Source organism: Camelus ferus, chromosome 7 (assembly GCF_009834535.1).
Source record: "Camelus ferus isolate YT-003-E chromosome 7, BCGSAC_Cfer_1.0, whole genome shotgun sequence".
NCBI lineage: Eukaryota > Metazoa > Chordata > Mammalia > Artiodactyla > Camelidae > Camelus > Camelus ferus.
In genome coordinates this window covers 29,996,731-30,017,088 of record NC_045702.1, presented here as the reverse complement: position 1 = coordinate 30,017,088, position 20,358 = coordinate 29,996,731, and the positions used below count along the sequence as shown (strand labels likewise).

The 20,358-nt window shown below is 34.2% G+C and overlaps 1 protein-coding gene across 1 annotated transcript in view; it reads right to left on the bottom strand.

Moving 5' to 3' along the window:
* The window catches only part of LOC116664744, a 336,479-nt gene that overhangs the window by 147,311 nt on the left and 168,810 nt on the right, over positions 1-20,358 (bottom strand). The window lies entirely within an intron of this gene.

Here is a 20,358-nt window from a genome sequence, read left to right as displayed (position 1 = left end):
TATCTATTTTTATACATAGCAGTTTGTATCTCTTAATCCCATACCCCTATCTTACAATACTTTTTAGATGCTTGTGACTGATTTTTGTTTTGGGTCCATCTAAGTCTGAATTGTCCAATATGGAAAGCATTAGCCATACATGGCTATATCAATTTTGATTAGCTAAAATTAAATAAATTAAAGATTGATTTCCTCAGTTGCAATAGTTACTTTGTAGGTCCTCAGTAGCCATTAGGTGCAAGTGGCTAGAGTATTGGGCAGCACATACACAAAATGTCTCCATTATTTCAGAAAGTTCTGCTGAGCAACACAGACCTAAATGGTGCTAATAATGGTAAAATATATCTGACAGAGAGAATAATATGCTAAAGACCAAAGTCTTTTACGTTCTTAAATCTTGCCTTCCTTGTCTTATTAGTAAAATGAAATAGGTAAATGCTTCATTTTCTATTTCTTTCTTCTTTATCACACAAATAACAAATATTCACTACTGACAAAATTAAAATACAAAGAAGTAAAAAATAAAATGTAAATTATAAATCATTCTAAATTAGGTGATGCTACTTTGATGTAGAAATTCATTTCTAAATGATCATTTCTTCTAATTTTCTGGTTAAGGTCCTTTTTTTCCGTTGACTCTTTCAATAGGTAACAAACTAATCTACTATGAACCTCACAAAAACGTAGTACAATGTTACATATTAATATGCTCGGTCATTAGGTAATCATAAAAAAATTCCTTCGAATTAAAAAAAAAAATTGAGCTAGGAGAAACAGAGGTGCTCCATCCAGAGGGGAAAATGTAACACTTTAATGAGGAGTAACTAATTTCAACTATTAGAAAACCCAGGGAATCCCATCCTTTTACAAAAATATTTTCACACTCCCTTTGAAGAGTAGAGTAGGAAAATGCTGAGGAAACGAGGCCATCCTGTTCCTGCCACATGTGTTTAATTACCCAGCTGCATCTCCAAAATAAGTATGACTGGAAAGTTCTTTCAAAGAGCTCCTTGCAGCTGAATATCAAAGGAAATAGGCATGTTTCTAAAATTATTGTTCTTATTGTTCATGATGGAATTATGAGGGCTCTCCTGTTTTTGTCTCTAAATACAAATAAGTAGAGTTCAGTGATTTGAACTTACAGGACCTCTTTGCAGACTTTTCTTTTATATGATGGCTATGGAATAAGCAAAGAATATTTTGATGGGGACAAGTTCACTTCATTTGCTTGAGGCCAAAGTTCAGGCCATTATAAAAACTTTGGTCTACCTGTATTTCTAACTATAATCAGATTTTTTTTAGTGTTTTATAAAGCTTTATTACTCTTTATTAATATGTTTCTGAATCTTTTACATCTTTTTTCTTCTATTCATATATAAGAAAAAATACGTCACAATTTTTATATCATGCTTTCTTTTGCTGGGCAAAATACATCTTACAGATGTTACTCTTTTATTACAAACATAGATCTAAAGGAGCTTTATGTGGTCAGTCCAGTCTATTCTGTTTCTAAAGAAGGCTGATGAAGCCTGAGCTGGTGACACCACCAAGACACTTTTTATGGTAGCAAGAGGGGCATAGGATTTGAGAGATAAAAAACAGAGCAAGAGAGTGGTTTATGCTCCAGCTTCAGCTCTGTGACAATCATGCTTCCTCTCTTGGATGGATCATTTCCTTAGGAAAGGAAACTTACCCCAAAGTTAAATTTAAGAGTTCAAAACCATTAAGACATTTTTCATATAATGTCAGTGAGTACAAGAAAGGGTAATAGTAGAGGAGCAATCAATTTAAAAACTAGAATCAATACATGCTAATAAAAAAGATGAAACCCTCTAAATGGAGGTAAATTAACTTAGCTAAGAAATTCTTCTATGTAGAAGAAAGAAGTTTAAAATATAGAAATATGCATTTGGTATGAGATATTAAAATGTTCATCATCTTTAAATAGAAAATAAAAAAAAACATTATGCTGTTAAGAGAGTTTAAAATAGGGTGAGGGGCCTTAAGGGTCAGAATTAGAAAGATGCTCTGTGATCTAGAAGCTGAGCATTTGAAAGGAAGTTTGGCATCTGAGAGAGGTGAAAAAAGGAAGGGAGTATAAATATTTTCCACAAACACTCCTACATCAGGAATTTATGTGACTAAGGAACGATACATAACTGAATCTTTTTATATGAGTCTAAAAAGATGTGACTAATTTCTGTGTAAGTCTTTTGTGCTGTATTTCTGTTCATGAAAGAAAAACAATGTCATCTCCAAGTTTTAATATTTGGAAAGCTTACCACAGGGAATATAAAAAATACATATTCTTCCACTTCTCTTATCCTTCCACAGTTAAATTCTGGCTTTATTTCCCACCTATTATGGGACTGTAAGCAAGTTACCTAGCCTCTCTATCTTGGCTTCCCCACCTATAAAGTGGAGAGAGACTACTAGCAACTATGAATGAAGTTGTTATAATGATTAAATGAAATAATGCAGATTAAGTGCTGAGCACAGTGCCTAGAACATAGTTAAGTCTCCAATAAATGGAAGCCATGCAAACTATCACTGTCTTTAAGTGTACAGAGATATTTCACAGGAACAAAGCAGTGATCTACATAGTTTGTCAACACGTAAAGGGAAAAAAAAAGCCAATGTGACAGAAGAGGCTAAACATCGATGTCCATCCAGATATGGCTCTAATTGATAACGGATTCTCTAACTGCAGATCTCAGATAACCAACTGAACAAATACAATTCCCAGTAAGTACTTGTCTGCTTTACAGAGCAGCACTTTGTTGAACAGTGTTATGCAACAGAACTTTCTCTGATGATGGAAAAATTCTTTCTTCTGTGTTCTATACAGTAGCTTCTAGCCACATGTGGCTATTGAGTAGCTGGAAGGTGAGTAGTATAAGTGAGAGACTGGACTTTCATTTTACTTTATTTTAAATTTAAGTAACCACATGTGGCATGACTACTGTTTTGGACAGCTTACCTATAGATTGATATGAATAGACAGTATACTAAGTCATATATTTAAAGCAAACTTTTTTCATCACTCTACATTATTCTAAAAATAAATAAAAATTTAAGTGGTGAGTTCAGTTACCTTGCATTATCTTTAAATTACAGCATACTACAACACCCAGCAGAGATATATGTAAATGTTTAAATTAACTAACCCCAAATTGTGGTAAAGCTACCCTTTCTAGATCTGCAGCACCAGACTAATTGTGAAGTACTTAAAAAAGAGATAAATTGAATACACAGAATTTACTGTTTACTTGTTGAGGTACAATGCTAATTACAGAAGCAAATTAATTACTTTGGCTCTATGTATGATAAAACAAATCAAGGGTTCCCTTTCTGGTAATGATTGAGGAGATCCTATTGGCTCAATCTTGCTGCAGATAACAACTATGCACTATGGACAAAATACAGAAAATAACTGCTTGAAAATACTTGAGAACAGGCCAAAGCAGGCAGAATCTGGACATGGGGGAGAATCTATGCAAAGAAGACATCAGCATTGGGTGGATTTCCCATTTTTACAGCCTTTTATCTGAGGGCGGGAACCACTGTGGCTCAGTGTTGGATGTTTAGAACTCTGATAGATTCCAACGGTCTTTCTGGTGTAGAGAATGAGAGAACAGAGTTCAGGCAACCACAGCAGCTGGAAAGCGAGTGATAAATCCTGAAAATGAGAGAGTAAGACAGGGGGAGCTCCAAATCCTATTCATAAACTACTCAAATTTCTGGCTGAACCCTGCAGTATATAAACATAAGGCAGACTGCAAGTAGCCCAGTTAGGGTTAAACAGAAAGAACTAAATAGACACTTTAGCTATTACCCATTACAGGGGAAACAGGGCTGCAGAGTGAATCTAGCCAAGTTTATTGCCTGCTAAAACCAAAAAAAAAAAAAAAAAAAAAAAAAAAAAAAAAAAAAAAAAAAAAAAGCCACTCTTCTGAGCAGTATAAGAGAATCTCAGAGTCTCTAAAACATAGCATTTGTAAAGTCCAGGATGCAATCCAAAACTCCTGATTTATAAAGAAACAGAAAAACACGACCCCTGCTCAAGAAAAATGGCAATCAATGGGAAGAGACTTTGAGATGACCCAGATTTTGGAGTCAGCAGACAAGTATTTTAAAGCAAATATTATAACTATGCTCAATAAAAAAATATGCTTATGATGAATGAACAAATATAACAAATTTCATCCTAGAAATAGAAACTATAAAAATGCACCAAGTGAAAATTCTAGAAGTGAAAACTAAACATTTAAAATAAAAATTCAAGCAGATTAAAGAGAGATAAATTTTAATATTTAATATATTTAAATTACAAAGGTCAGTGAACTTCAATATAAAATAATGGAAATTCTCTAATCTGAAGAAAGGGGAAAATATTTTAACAGAGCCTTAAGGATCTGAGAGAATAGCAAAGATTTCGTGTGTGTGTGTGTGTGTGTGTGTGTGTGTGTGTGTGTGTGTGTGTGTGTTTTAATTCCAGAAGGAAGTGGACAAAGATAATGGGGCAGAAAAAAAATCTTTGGAGAAATAATTACAAAATTTCCCGAATTTTGTAAAGATATAAATTTAAAGATCTCAGAAATTCAGCAAATATCAAGCAAGATATATACACAAAAAAACTAAAAAATTTAAAAAACTATATAGTAAAATAGATTTCATAGTACACATATTATATACCACATACATTCATATACAGCATATATGCATGCACATCATTTGGTGATAAATGTATCATCACTGTGTAGGTATTGTCACATACGTTATATTGTACTAGGTCTGCCTTTCAAACCAAGCTGTGTATTTTCTAATGTAAGGGATTTTATGTGTGTCTCTACTCTAATTCCTGGTATATGGTACAAGATAAACATGCATGAATTGATGAATAAATAAAGTGTTTTGACTTAACTTACAAAGAAAGTTAGTGATAAGTCAGAATTAAATTGACCCTTTAGTATTTCTCCTGCTTCTGACTTATCTTCTCTCCTTTACCTGGTTAGGGATGCATACACTTCCCTCTTGGACTTAATATTTCTAGCTAGTACTAGTCATTCCCAAAATACAAATTATGCCCATAAAGTGAAAAAGGAATTCCCAATATTGAAAAGTTATACTTAGAATGTATTTTAGGTCCTCAAAAACTTACAGAGAAATTCATGTGTAGATATTTCTGTGGCTCAGGCAGGATTAATACTTGTGAATAATTATCAACTTAGAATAAAAATAACCAACACTTAATGTACATTTAATAAGAATGGGCATTTTGCTATATATTACATACATTGTTTTATTTTAGCCTCTTGGCAACTCTCTAAGGTAAATAATATTATTATTATTCCACTTAACAACATCAAGAGAGTAAGTGTCTAAGGCCACTCACTCAGTAAGAGGATAAGGACTGGCAACCAGTGCCTGCTCTCCAAGTTAGGCCCCTTCACCACTAAGCTGCACTACCTACCTTTTTTGGAAGCCAGTTTTTCAAAAGATCACCTTCAGTCCAGGAGAAAGCTGGCACATCAAAACATGCCCTGAGACTCACAAAGTGGTAAATGAAAATATCTAAAAAGACTATATTATTAGGGATCAGTAAGAAAACAGGGAGACATACATTTGACATACTTTTAAAAAATGATTCATGCAAACATCGTCTTTATGGAAGGCAACATGTTTCAAGCTAGCTAAATTTTGTGCAACAAGATTCTTGGGACTTTAAATTGTATATCGATCGTAGTTATGTTGATCCCTTGTTTTAATTTATGAGTATATTTTATTTGAAATCATGATTGTTTTCATAATACAGCAATAACAAAACTGTTACTCTGAATAAACAGGAATGTATGTTTATGTTGTACAGTAACTTGTTCCAAGGAGTGACTGAAACTCTAAACTAGGCTTTACAAAAGACAGAGGTAAGAGGAAACCATGTTAGTATCTTATCCTGCAGTGCAGATGAAGATATCAAAACGGGCAGTTGCCTGCCAGGTGTATTATAAACTGTAGTTGGAGAAGAATAAATAAGGACTTAAAATATCATGCCAATGCTTTGAAAGAGAGGATTTTTGTTTTCAATATATTTTAAGAATGTCAAAGCAAACAATTAAAATTGATGGTCAGTTTTTATAGGCTTCTTTAAATTTTCCTGAGTGTGGATTTGCCTTTCCAATATGCTTTCTCAGAGTATTTTTGATTAGAATATTTTCCTTCCAAATTTAAGTCAACAATGAAATGTTAAACTGCAAAAGTAAAAAGACAATATGTGTAAAATGTCACTCCCATAGTGCATTACCGGAAATATGAACGTCTAGCTAAATTATTGTTGGTACAACATGTTTGTTTTGTTGCATGTGCATCAGGAAAAAAATCAACTAAAAAAGTAGCTTCTGGTGCAAGATGGTGGACTGAGCACATTTGTTTATCCTCTTTCCTCCTCTAGATCTTATTAAAAGTAAAGCAATAAAGAAGGCATTAAACCAAAAGAACACAAAAACAGAGCAAACCAGAGATGAACAGTCAGCAAATAAGAGTTTTTGATGAATTTTCTGGAGACAAAAAGTAAAATGAAATGGAATAACTAGTGAAGTGTGCCAGAAAAAAATGTCACAGCCTAGAATACCTTGATTTTCAACTTTAAAATTAACCTCAATATACATCAGAAATATGTTAATTATGGGTGCAGAACAGAATGCAAATGCTTTTAAACCTGACTTGTGTAAGTGAAAGGTATAAATTATGCAATTTGGGAAATAGAAACAAAAAGAGAGTTTAATAAATCAAGGTTAGGGGCACTAATATTCTTTTATGAAATGAAGAGTCTAGAGATACTGTCTGTCATTGGTGGATAACACAAGTAACCAACAGAAGTCATAAAATAGTGCTATAACAAAACTGGAAGGTGGTAGTGATAGTGGTGGTGGTGGCAAGGGTGTAGAGGGACTAACCTAGCTAAATCTTCATCTATCAGGAAGTCAACAAATAATGTCTGCATGGAAAATTAGGAAATAGTGACATAGTATACATAGTATGTAGATATATGAAGTTAACGAGCAAAGAAGTTTAAGATGGAAATACTTAAGAGAGAGAAAAAAACTTGCCTCTAGAAAACAATTACGTGTAGGAAAAGATGGGACAAGGGGCTGATTCTTTTAACTATAAATTTCTCTATATGTTATTTTAAAACAAGGGCATGTATTATGTTTAAGAAAAAAAAAACCCTATGAATATCTATGTGTTCAGTTTATCAATTTAAGCCTGATAGGCGAGGTAGGAAAACAAGGCAATTGCATCAAAAATTCAGAACCTTCAAATGCTGCATTAGAGAATAAGAAGCTCCTGCTTAAGACTAAGTGTTATGACACTGTAATGTCTGTTTCTATTTGGGCCAATAAAGCCTGGCAGCTTGTCAACTGTTATCCTGTTAAAAGGTCTAGAGTGGAAGAATGAATTCATTGTGTTTTTTATAAAAGACTTGCCAACAAGACCAGAGAGAGGCTTCACTCGTAATTCCATGTCACAGTCTTTCCCTTCTTTGGGTACTATAGATAATGGCAGCGGGCTACCACATGGCCTCTAAAATCCTTTCCTTCGCTCCTGCAGGTACAAATAGCTACAGTATAGAAACAGAATAATTCTGTGATTCTATGATTAGTACTATTCTTGGACATGTTTAAAACCTGTAACAGTAAAAAACTTGATTTTTCAGAATGCGACAGATTGATCATACAGCATATAATAAGTTAAGAGATAATGGTTTTCATAGGTCCAAAAAGTTAGAAAAGTTCCAATAATGCATGAAGTTAATTGGTTAATTATTGCCAATTTGAATTAATCAAGAAAATACACACACACTCACACACACACACACACACACACACACAGCAAAACAACTCTCTAAGTTGTTCAGTTTTGTCCCCAAAAGAAATGATAATCCCTAAGGCAACAGAAATGTCAACAGCCTGCCAGAATCCTGGGTAGTACTCTGGGCCTGACAGAGTTCATTTTATCCCAATTTAGGTATTAATTATTATTGCAGAACAGAATATAAGTGTTATCAGGTAAAAAAATTAATTACATAATTTAGGAGCTACAGTTCTCCTAAATGTAGCCCTCTGATTCCCAGAGCACTGACCTGTGTGAATGGCTGCCGCTCGCTTGTGTGTGGCACATACAAATGAAGCCCAGGTGACTGAGTTAACAGATTACTGTAACTATTGGCTACAGATTAATGTATGCACTAAGGCTGCTATATAAACACAGTCTAGCAATAGAATTATAGGCCTCCAACCATCCAATTCCTAATTCATCTTTCCATGGGAGTAATTTAAGATAATCCTCACTCTCCTCATGTTCCTCCGGTGAGCATCATCTCTGCAGAATAATTGGTCCAGAAGCCAATTCTCTGGCCAAGCCAGAGTAGAGGCCAACTCTTCTACTGACAAGAGACTCGAGGTAGGCTCTGTCTTTTTCCAGATGAGCCTGGCTTGCTATACTCCTGTTGGACTTCTAATTGGCAGCTTCAGTTTTTACCAATGCTAAGCTATTAAAAACTAATGGCAAATTAATAGTAACTTACATTTGTCTGTTACTTTGAAGCTCATTTCATTTGGTGTTCATGTCAAATGCGACACAACTTCCACAGACACTTGCACACAAGCTTCAAAAAATTTACAGAGACTCTCATTATACATCTCACTCTTCAATTCTGCCTTCCTGCTTGTGTCACTAAAGTTGTCCATGACTCTAGTTAAAATCAATCAATTCTTCCACTTAGACAGTAGACAGTCTACATCTCCTTGCTCAAGAGCAACCCTTCAGCAATTTTTGTCCCTCTTTCCTACATCATTAACTTTCCCTCTCTATCCATTATCATACACATTGCAACTATTTCTCCCATTTAAAAAAAAGCAAAACCTTGTTTTTGATCCTTCTTCATTCTTTAACTGACAATCCATTTCTCTCCCCCTTTATACTTTCTCAAAAGAGTTGCCTAAATACACTATCTCCGATTCCTCTCCTCCATTTCTCCCTTAAATCTACTCCAGTCAGGTTTTCATCAAGCCTCCAAAATGTAGAGGACACCAGTGACCTCCACCTTTCCAATGCAATGATCAATTCTCAGTTCTCAGCTTACTGAAATGTCAGTAGCTTTTATTATGTTCCATCACTCACTCCTTATACCCTTTTCTCACTTGAATTTCCATGCACCCCAGTGTCTGGATTTTCTTCCTGCTTCACTAGATGATCATTATCCATCCCCTTTGCTATTCTTTCATTCTCTCACAGCCTTATCAACATTGGAGCACTCCAGGGCTCCATCCTTCTTCCTATTCTCTCTGACTCTGTTCAATCTCTGGTGATTTCACAGTCTCCAGGATTTAAATACTGTCTCCATGGCTACTCACTCTCAAATTTGTATCACAAGCACAGAGCTCTCACCTGAGTGCCTGCTCATATATCAAAGTCTGTATTTTCCATCCCCTTGAAGTTAGGTGGTGCCATGTGACTAGCTTTAGTCAATGGGCTGTGAGAGGAAATGATTGTGTCACTAGGCTAATATATCAGGAGACAACCATGACTCTCTAATTCTTCTCTTCCCCTGTTTCATGACCCTGGAAGCCACATGTTTCCAGTGCAGTTGCAATATGGCAGCAATTCCATTGGCTTTAGTCCCTGAGTGTATGTGTGAAGTGGAGTGCTCACAACCCATGTTTTATGTGTACCATGATAGAAGTAACTTGATGTGTTAAGCCACTGACATTTTGAGACAGCATAATTTATACTATTCTAAGTTAGATGCCAAATAGCCGTCTCAGTCTTAACATAACCAAAACTAAATTTCTGATGTTCCTACTTAAAACTTACTCTACCTACAGTTTCCTTATGTGAACTGATGTCGGCTCCATCATTCCTGTCACTCAGATCAAATTATTTGAGCTACCCTGACCTCTTCACCTTCTCTCACATCCCACATCCAGTCTATCAGGAGACGCTGTTGATGCTGCCTTAAAAACATATCTATAATTCAAGCGCTTCACCCCACTTCTAGTTCTAGCACCCTATGTTGACACTGGTCTATTGGCCAACATCATCTCTCTCAGATCACTCCAGTAGCTTCCTAATAGTCTCCTTTCTTCCACTCTTGCCCTATAATATACTCTCAAGACAGTAGTCAGAATAGTCCTTTTAAAATCCAATTGAAATCATATCACTCCTTATCAAACCCTCCCAAGACTTCTCCTCTCCCCCTAGAATCAAAGCAAAATCGTTACTATGGCCTACAAAACTTTACATAATCAGCCTGTACCCCAGTCTTCCTTATCTCTTTGATTTCTACTACTTTTCCCCTCATTCCTTTTAGTCACACAATTTATTGTTGTTCTGCCAACTCACCGAACATGCCTTAGGGCCTTTGCCCTAGTGAATCTCTCAGTCTGGAATGTTCCCTCTTGATAGACTTCCTTATATCTTTTGAGTCTTTCTCAGATGCCAAATTCTCACTTGAGCCTACCCTGACAACTCTATTTTAAGCTGCAGTGAACCCACCCCTCCCACCAGGAACTTCCTGCCTTTACCTCTTCTATTTTTTTCTATTGCTTTCCATCTTCTAATCTACTATATGATTTACTTATTGTGTTTATTATGTGTATCCTTACTCATCTGTGTCTCTTTTGTCTTGCAACATAAACACCTAGAACAATGTATGTCCTATAATAAAAGCTAAATTCATATGTACCGGATTATTCAAGGTGGGTGAGATAGACATGTTTTTACATTTCACAAGTAAAACTACAAACTCACAGACAATGTAGTGACTTGCTCAAAATCATGCCAGTTAATAAGTGTATCCCCCCCGAAAAAAAGGCATAAAAGCACAATTTCCCAAAATCACAGAGGTAAGTGTCAATGTTCTCTAAATTTACTAAACAATTTAAATCATGTAGTTTCATCCTGATATTGAGTATGAACCTACCCAATTTGCTTGCTTATACTCTGGATTAATATGCCAGAATGGCATGTGCTAGGGAGTCTATTTACTGACTTTAACAATTAAATTGATCAAAGATCATTTTAATGTAGATAAAAAATAGTTTCAAGATAAATCTAGTATAATAAATGCCTTAAATAAATCTACATATTTATTTCTGGTACCATCATACAAATTGCTTGTTTTGGGGAAAGCTACTATTGGCTCATGATCTAACTTTCTATTCATCAAAGTTTCCACAAGGGATGGAAATAATAAACAAGTTCATACTAGTCATTTGTGACCTATGCTCATAAACCACATGTGAAGAGCATGCATCTGTTAAGATTTTGCTTTCATGATGCCTTTCTTATACCCAAGATTAAAGTAAAAAGAAAAAGAATATTTTAAATATGTTGGCCATATGCAAAATGTATTTCAAGTTGCTCATTAAAATTTTTCTTCACCCATATGGAAAAATCTTAATTAACTTCATACAGTTTTTGTTAGGCAAAATAAAAAATAAGGAAAACGAAAATATTTTCTCTCACCAAAATTAAGCCAATAATAGCAAACAATAAAAAACAGTGACATACCAAAATCAAATACCTGAAGTCTAAGAGGATAGAAAAACCAAAAGCTGTTTTGCCTTTTTCAACACATGAGCATCAACCCATAAAAGTTCAGTAAAAATTATATAAATATAAACAAGTACCAAAGTCTAACTAATACACATTTTAGAGGCTGTTTTTTTATATTTTTGCATTTACATTTCTAATAATGACATATATTTGATCCATGAGAGATCCTGGATTGGGGGGAAAGGAAGGTACAGAATAACCTTCTAGAGGTTCCAAAGTTGGCTTCCTGTAATGTTTATGCTCTATACTAGCCCAACATCTGTACTCTTAAACTTTTAGTCTTGGCATGAACTTGATTCATATTTATTAAGTCAAATCTTTGACATTTTGCATGAGATATTATTAAGCCCTTGCCTCAAAAACGTCAACATTTTGTGGAAACAGATAAAGGAAAAAAATTAAATGCAGAGCAAGGCAGTGTGAGCTTAAAGGGGCTTTCAGGGCACAAAAGATTATTTCTGATTTCAGAATCAGGATAAGGAATTAGGGATGAAGAGCCATTTGAACTAAAACAACTGTTTAATTTCAATCATTAGCATTTCATCAAATGCAGCCTAATTTTCTGGGTAAATATGATTAAAATGAGTTTTCCACTAGAGTCATGGGACTTTTTGCCTCAAACAAACTAAACTAGATTTAGAGCCAAATAAATGTGAATATCTTGAGAAGTTTTTTAAATTGAGTATTAATCACTGGCTCATACAATATTGGGAATAAGATGGTGTGAAATCCTCCGTTATGTTGCTGTTGGGGAAATGTTGACTAGGGTTACTGCAAAGAAATTGTTACGGTTTTTCACTTCGCTAAGTTATGTGGAAATCATTTTCTGCTCTAGTCCATTTTAGACATTGCTTTAACAGGGAACAGAGCTTGAAAATTTGGGGAATTGTACTAAAGAGTTCATGTTTTATACTAAAGGCAAAAAAAAAAAAAAACGGACATTAAATTACTTTAAGCAGAAAAGCAAACTTGCTTTTCAGGAAGATCAAACTAGTGGCAATGTGAAGGACAGGTTGGCAGTGGCAAAAGAAGCCAGTTAGAGGCTGGTTTCAGTAATCCAGGAGAGAAATGGTGAGCATCTGGAGGCAATGACAGAGAGGGTGCAGAAGAGGAGGTAGATTTGAGGGGTTTTTAAGATACATAATTGGCAAGATTTGATTACGGATCAAAACTAGAGAATGACAGAAGGAGAACTACATTTTTCTCATTTGGGTAATAAAATGTATGGAGCTGCCAATGTCAGAAAATACTAGAGAAGGAGATAATAGGGTCTGAGAAAAGGGAGGGAAATGTTTAAGTATTTGTGTAACAATTCAAGTGAAAATATCTTGTATCAGATATAAAGGTCATTATGTATAACACAACTAAAGAAATCCTAGATCAAGGGCACAAGGAACAGGGTGAGATATTTAAAGTGAAGACTTAGTTCTCAATGTAAATCTTGAGCAAGTACGTTGAGAGAGATTGTAGATTTTCAGCAACTGGTGATAAGGAAAGATAAAATCAATAAGGAAGCAACATTCCGGCTTTAAACGCTTGGTGGAGGTGGAGGATGTGGGAAGCACAAAATCCACAGAAGCTATAAATTATGACAGAAAACAGAAGAAAATCTGGTACAGATCAGCAATTGGATTAGGCTAAATAAGATAGAGGATGTCACAATAAACAAACCGTGAAATCTCAATCTCAAGAGAAACAAAAATTCTCAACAAATATGAACCAATCAGATGCAGCAAAATAAATATATTACATTAAGACCAAGTAGGGTTTGTCCAGAAATGCAAGGTTGACTCAAAATTCAAAGATCAATTAATATAAATAACCACACAAACAGAACAAAGAAAAAAAACATATGATTGCTTCAGTAGATGAAGGAAAAGCATTTGACAAAAATTAAACACTATTCATGGTTAAAAACTCTCAGCAAACTAGGAATAGAATGAAACTTCCTCAGTTTAATAAAGGGTATCAAAGGAAACATTATAGTTAATAGTGCAACACTAAACACCTCCATCCGAGATCAAGAACAAGGCAAAAATTTCACTCTCAGCACTCCTATTAATATAGTACTGGAAGTACTCAAAGCAAGAAAAATAAAAGATTCTAAGAAAAGAATTAGAATTGTTGCTATTTACAGACGTCATACTTGAATACATAAAATATCCTAAGGAATCAACAAGACAACTACTAGAAATAATGGGAAATTTATCAGTCTCAGAATCCAAGGTCTATTAACAAAAAATAAAAATAAATTATATTTCTATTTATTCAAAACAAATAATTGGAAAATAAAAAATTTTAATTATCATATATAAAAGCATCAAAAACATAAACCACTTGAGACTAAATTTAACAAAAGATGTGCTGGATCTTGGAAACTGCGAAACACTGCTGAGAAAATTTAAAGACCTAAATAAATGGAGAGATATACCATGTGTCTTGATTGGAAGACTCCATATTATTAACATGCCCATTCTCCATAAACTGATCTATAAATTCAACAAAATTGCATTCAAGATTTTCAAAGGGCTCTTTAAATAGAAATTGACAAGCTAATTCTAACACATACACACACATGATAAACTCTAAATACATATATAGAATATAGAATAGCCAAAGAAATTCTGAAAAAGAACAAAGCTGAAGGACTTACATAACCTGATCACAAGCCTTAAAGCTGCATTACCCAAGCCAGTGAAGTGTGAAGATATATTATGGATCAATGGAACAGAATAATGTCCAGAAAGAAACCACACATAGATGGAAAATTTTTCTTAATAAAGTCACCAAGATAATTCAATAGGAAAGAAAATTCTTTTCAACAAATGTTGCTAAAACAATTGCATGTGCATATGAAAAAATACGAACCTCAGTGCTTATTTACACCATAAACAATACTTAACTTGAAATGGATCATAGACTTAAACATAAAAGCTACAGCTATGAAACTTCTAGGAGAAAATATATGAGAATATAGTCAACATATATTTGGGGTAGGCAACGATTTCTTAGGAAAGACATGAAAGACAAGAACCATAAAAGTTGATAAATTGGATAACATTTAAAACTTCTGCTCTTTGAAAGGTATCACTAAGAAAAGGAAATGACAAGCCATAGACTAAAAGAAAATATTCACAATACATATATGATAAGGGACTTGTGTCAAGATTTTATAAAGAACTTTAAAATTTTAATAATTAGAAGACAAAAATCCACTTTAAAAAGTGACAAGTCCTGTGGAGACACTTTACAAAAAAAGTTTATGAATTGTGAATAAGGATATAAAATATGTTCCAAATAATTAATCATCAGGGGAAAAAAATTAAAATTACAATGAGATAACACTACTCACCCACTAGAATGGCTAAAATTTAAAAGACACAATGCCAAGTGTTGGTGAGTGTGTGGAGCAACTGGAACTTCTGTGCATTTTTTTGGAAGTGTTAAATGGTACAAATAAACAGTTTTACATTTTCATATAAAATTAAACATCTATTTTCCATACAATCTTATAATTCCTTCCTATGTATTAATATAAGAAATAAGAACATATAATTCCAAAATGATTTGTACATGAGGGTTGATAGAAATTTTATTCATAACAACCAGATTTCCATCAATAAGTGAATATATAAACAAATTGAGGCATATTCATTCAATGGAGTATTTCTGAGCTAAGATACAGTTTTCAGGTACAACTCTATAAATTCAGCCTTATTTATTAATCATCATTCCCACTAGAGTGAGAAAAATAAAATATGCTGTCCTTCAAATAATTTAAAAGGAATTTCCATTTTGGTGATGAAAAATCATTTGACATTTTCCCTATTTACTTAAATTTGGCCCTTATTAAGTATATTCATATATTTTTCTTAAGAAAGAAACACACTGTGGTACTCTAACATCATGGCAACTTTTCTTCACCATCTGTATTTGCTGATATCAAAAGGACACTCCAATATGAGCAAAGGCACAGAGACAAGAACAGGAAAAACAAGCAGGAAAAAAGCAAGAAACCCTATCTAGGGAGATACAAGAGCAAAATGGACAAGGACAGAATAACAAGAAGCAGGGAGAAAGGACTGTACTTTAAAATTCAATTATCAATTAAAAACAGAAATTTCAACTTTTTGAAATTCATCTGTGTTGTTGCATGTACCATTATTCTGCTCCCTTTTACTGACGAGTAACATTCCATGTTATAGGCATATCATCATTTGTTCACCATCACTTTTGGATGGACATCTGGGTTATTTTCACTTTTTGGCTATTATGAATAAAGTTGCTATGAACATTCATCTCTAAGTCTATGAGAGCTTCATTTCTCTTGGGAAAAGCCAGGGGTGGAATTTCTAAATCACATTGTAAGTATATGCTTAACTTTATAAGAAACTGTCAGATTGTTTCTTAAAGTGATTGTTTATTTTATTTAGCTTAATTTATAGTGATTGTTATTAAGTGATCAACTTAAGCAATTGTGTAATTTATATTGCCCAAATCAATGTATGATAGTTTCAATGGCTCTACATCTGGGTCGGCACTTGGCATGGGCAGTCTTTGTAAATACAGTCTACCACTAGTAGGCGTGTAGTGGTATTTCGTAGAGGTTTTAATTTACATTTTCCTAATGACTAATGATGTTGAGCATATTTTCATATATTTATTGGTCATTTATATATCTTCTTTTGCTTCTCCCACCTCTCCTTTGTGCTATTGTTATTATACATTTTACTTCTACTTATGTTAATACCCTCCAAAATTACATTGTATTATTTTTACTTTAAGTAATTAAATACTTCTAAAAGACACTAAAAATTAAGGGGAAAGGCCTTCATTCCTTTGTAGTGATCCATATTTCCATCTGGTATTATTTCTTCTTCACACAACAAACTTCCTTTAATTTTTCTTGTGGTTCAGGTCTGCTGAAAACAATTTTCTTTCAGAAAAATGTCCTTATTTGCCTTTACTTAGGGAGCCAAGCTGCTGTTTATACACTTTAAAGTTAAAGGCTTTTTTTTCCTGTCAGCTCTTTAAAAATGTCATTCCACTGTCCTCTGTCTTATATAGTTACAGATGAGAAATCTGTAATTTCTATCTTAATTCTCTGATATAATGTCTTTTTTCTTTAGTTGCTTTTAAAATATTCTTTTTCAATGGTTTTCAGAAATTTGATTATGGTGTATCTCAATGTATCTGTGCTAGCACGTTTGTATTCACCCTGCTTTGGGTCCACTGTGCTTTTAGAACAGTGGATTTATAACTGTCATCAAATTTAGAAAATTTGGACCCATCATTTTTAAATTTTCATATAGCATATTTTTTATTCCTGTAAGTTCCATTTGCTTCTTTTTGAAGTTTACATTTCTCTCCTTACTATGTTCATGTTTTTAACATCTTTGCTAATTCTAGTAACAATCATGTCATGCTTTTTCTATTGATTAATATGTTTTCTGGTAATGGGTCCCCTTTTCCTTCTTCTTGGCTTGTTTATTAATTTTTTATTGGATGCTGGATATTGTGGGCATTACGTTGCTTTCTTCCTTTGCAGAGTTAAATAACTTGCAGATCAGTTCCATCACCCCTGAAGTCCATTTATACGTTTTGCTAGGGTGGGTCTACAACAGTGAGCATTCCAGTATTGGTTCACTCTTGCTTGTAAGGCAGGACTCCTGGGGTCACCATCAAGTTTTCCAGATGATCACTGGAACTCTCCATTATGGATGGTCAGAGTCCAAACGTCTTCCTCCCCTTTGTGAGCTTTGGGAGTGTTTCCACTTACAGTCCCATGGCCTTTCTTCTTCCATCTTTGTGGAGCTTTATTCTATACGTGGGCAGCCTATAGTACTCAATAACGAACAGAGGTTACCTCATGCAGATTTATGAAGTTCTTTTCTTATAAAGTGCTCCCCTTTCCAAAACCCTGCCCTGTAACTTCCACCTGCCTCAGCCTTCCCAGACTCTGATCTCCATCTTCTCAAGTCAGCAAGACTTCCAGAATCTGTTTAAGTTTCCTTCTCTGTGTTCGCTCCCTTGGTTTTTGACTCCAGGCAGAAAATCAAGGAGATTGTATGGTTCATAGTCACTTCCTTTCTCACAGAGATCACAATCCTATGCTGCTTACTCTCCAACCACTAGAAACAGATGTTTCATTAATTTATTCAGTTTATGAATTATCTACTATGGGAGGTTAGAGCTGCTCTTTGACACTTTGTTTTTAACATAGCCCTGGTACAGGATTTATTCCTGGGTGGGACTATACAGTAAGTATAGAGTCAGACTAGGTGGAGTTTATATGGCAATTTCTTTTAGAAATTGCTACCTGAAGCAACGTGGTGTAATTACTATTTGAATGTTTCAACAAAAACATTTACTGTCATGTTATAACTGGTTGTGGACAGTCACTTCTGACTAAACATTAAGCTTGAAAAATCCCACACATGATAGATAAAAAATAACCATTTGAAATTACTTTCATTAATTTGAAAGTCATTGTATAATAAATTTATTATTCCAAAGAAATTCATAATTTTAAGGTTATACATCCAAATCATCACTTTATTTCACCAGGGTGTATCTATGTATGCATATATACACACTCAAATTATGATAGCTCTATTAAGAATGCTAACCTATTGAAAGTGTTCTCTGATTATTTCTACCGCTCCCAAACGAATGGTATCAATAATTTCTTTTGGCCAATAGCTATTTTCATTAGCTATAGTCACCTAGTGGCATCCAATATCCTCTCTTTCCCCATTTCATTGAGCCTCACTAAAGAACCTTAAAATTACCCCCACTGATGATGTCCATCAACCCAAAATCTGTGCTCTGTGCTGAATCCTGAAACTCTCAAAGCCGTTAGACTTTGGGATGTCAGAGCAGGACTGGAGTCCACAAAGAGCCTGAAAGAATGGGTCTCAAAGTAGCTCTGGTATATCGAGAATTTTACAACATCTTTTAAGAAAACAGTTCTTCCAACTTGTCCCTCTTCCCTTCTAATTCCAAGGTCTCAGTTATAGTCGAAAGAGCCAGGCTGGGATATATCATGTCATCCCTTCCATATTCCTGCTTTCCCCATCTTCTAGGACTCTTTCTTCAACCAAACTCAAGTCTTGGGGGAAAACAAAAGCTCCATGCATGCCAACAGATCATAGACACACTGCTCTGTGTGTGTGTGTGTGTGTGTGTGTGTGTGTGTATTGACTGGGAGTGGGAGAGGGGCTATGGATGTTTTATTCATAAATACCTGCACCCCAATCCAGACAGTGAAAAAGACACTTTTATATAGAATTAAATACTCTGAAATTTCAGAAGTCATCAAAACAATGCCAACATATTTTATATTTCATAATGTATGTATTTTTTCCTTAAACCCCTTTAACATTTTGAAAATCCAAATTATGATTTTAAGACACTTAGAATAAGCAATCTAGATGCTCAATAAGGTGTCATTTTAATACAAGTGATTATAATGTGTTACAGAATGCACAAGTAAGGAGACTGAAAAACATGGGAAATATGTAAGAGAGAACAACTTTTGGAGAACCACATAATAAATTTTACAATGACAATAATTAACATAAATTCCGGAATCTACCATGCTACATAAAATATGAAAAAGACTGTCTAACATCAATTTTGCAAAGCATTGATACTGTTTACAGAAAATTTACAACTCATAAAATATTTTTAATAAAACTTATCCTATTATGTTAGTCACAATTTGATAAATAATATCCCCCCAAAATTATAGTCATTTATTCACCCACAGATTTAAGTAAATCAACAGATGGAAATTTATAATAATTTATTTTCTCCTAACTGTGAGTAAGTTTAGTACACTGACACTAAAAAACAAAATAATTCAATTGATAAAATCAGGTTATGACAAGAAAGGTCATCACACAATTACTCTAAGAACTGGGAGGACAAGAGCACAACCAAGAAATCCCCTGTTTCTGGTTATGATTAGATGAATTTGTCTTATAAAATCATTTATTGCAATCTGGAGTATATAAATGTCGTAATCAAAAGTACGTGATCAAATCTGCATTTGCAAATAATTTCAAGATATCCTTTTAAAAGACATGTACTAATTTTCAGAAAATGTAACTAACTACAAGTAAATGCTAGCAGGACTTTAAAAAGACAGAAAGAAATAAAAAGCACATCCCTTAAATTTTCAGGACTTTCTTCACCAAGCTTCCACTTAACTCTTTTCTCATATTACTGGAATAGATTTGTGAGCTTTCCCTTTTTAATTCTCGTTGATGCTCTTTCTCCAGATTCTAATATGCACATTCCATCAACCATTTTTTTAAATGCACAATCATTTTGCCACATTGAAAACAATCTGAAGATTCAAATTCTATATGATTAAGTATATTCTACATTTCATTGCTCAGTTAGCTTCACTCAGCATAAAACATACATGAGTCTCTTTCAGTCACTCCCTACTTCATTTATGTCAACCCCAAAAGACTGACTCTTCTTTAACCTGTGCTTCCAGATTATCATTCTTCCTTACTAATTCACTGTCTCTACCCAATTCTCAGGATCAGCTGGCTAGATTAACCAGGTTTGTCTCATCCCGCCAAAAATGTAGTTTGGAATACTGCTTCTAATTCCATCTACACCAAAAGCTCACTGTGGCCATGAAAATGCAACACTCAGATCTCTCACTGTAGTGAGCATAACCGACAAATGGCTCTGGCTGCTGCTCTCTAAATCCACCATCCTGTT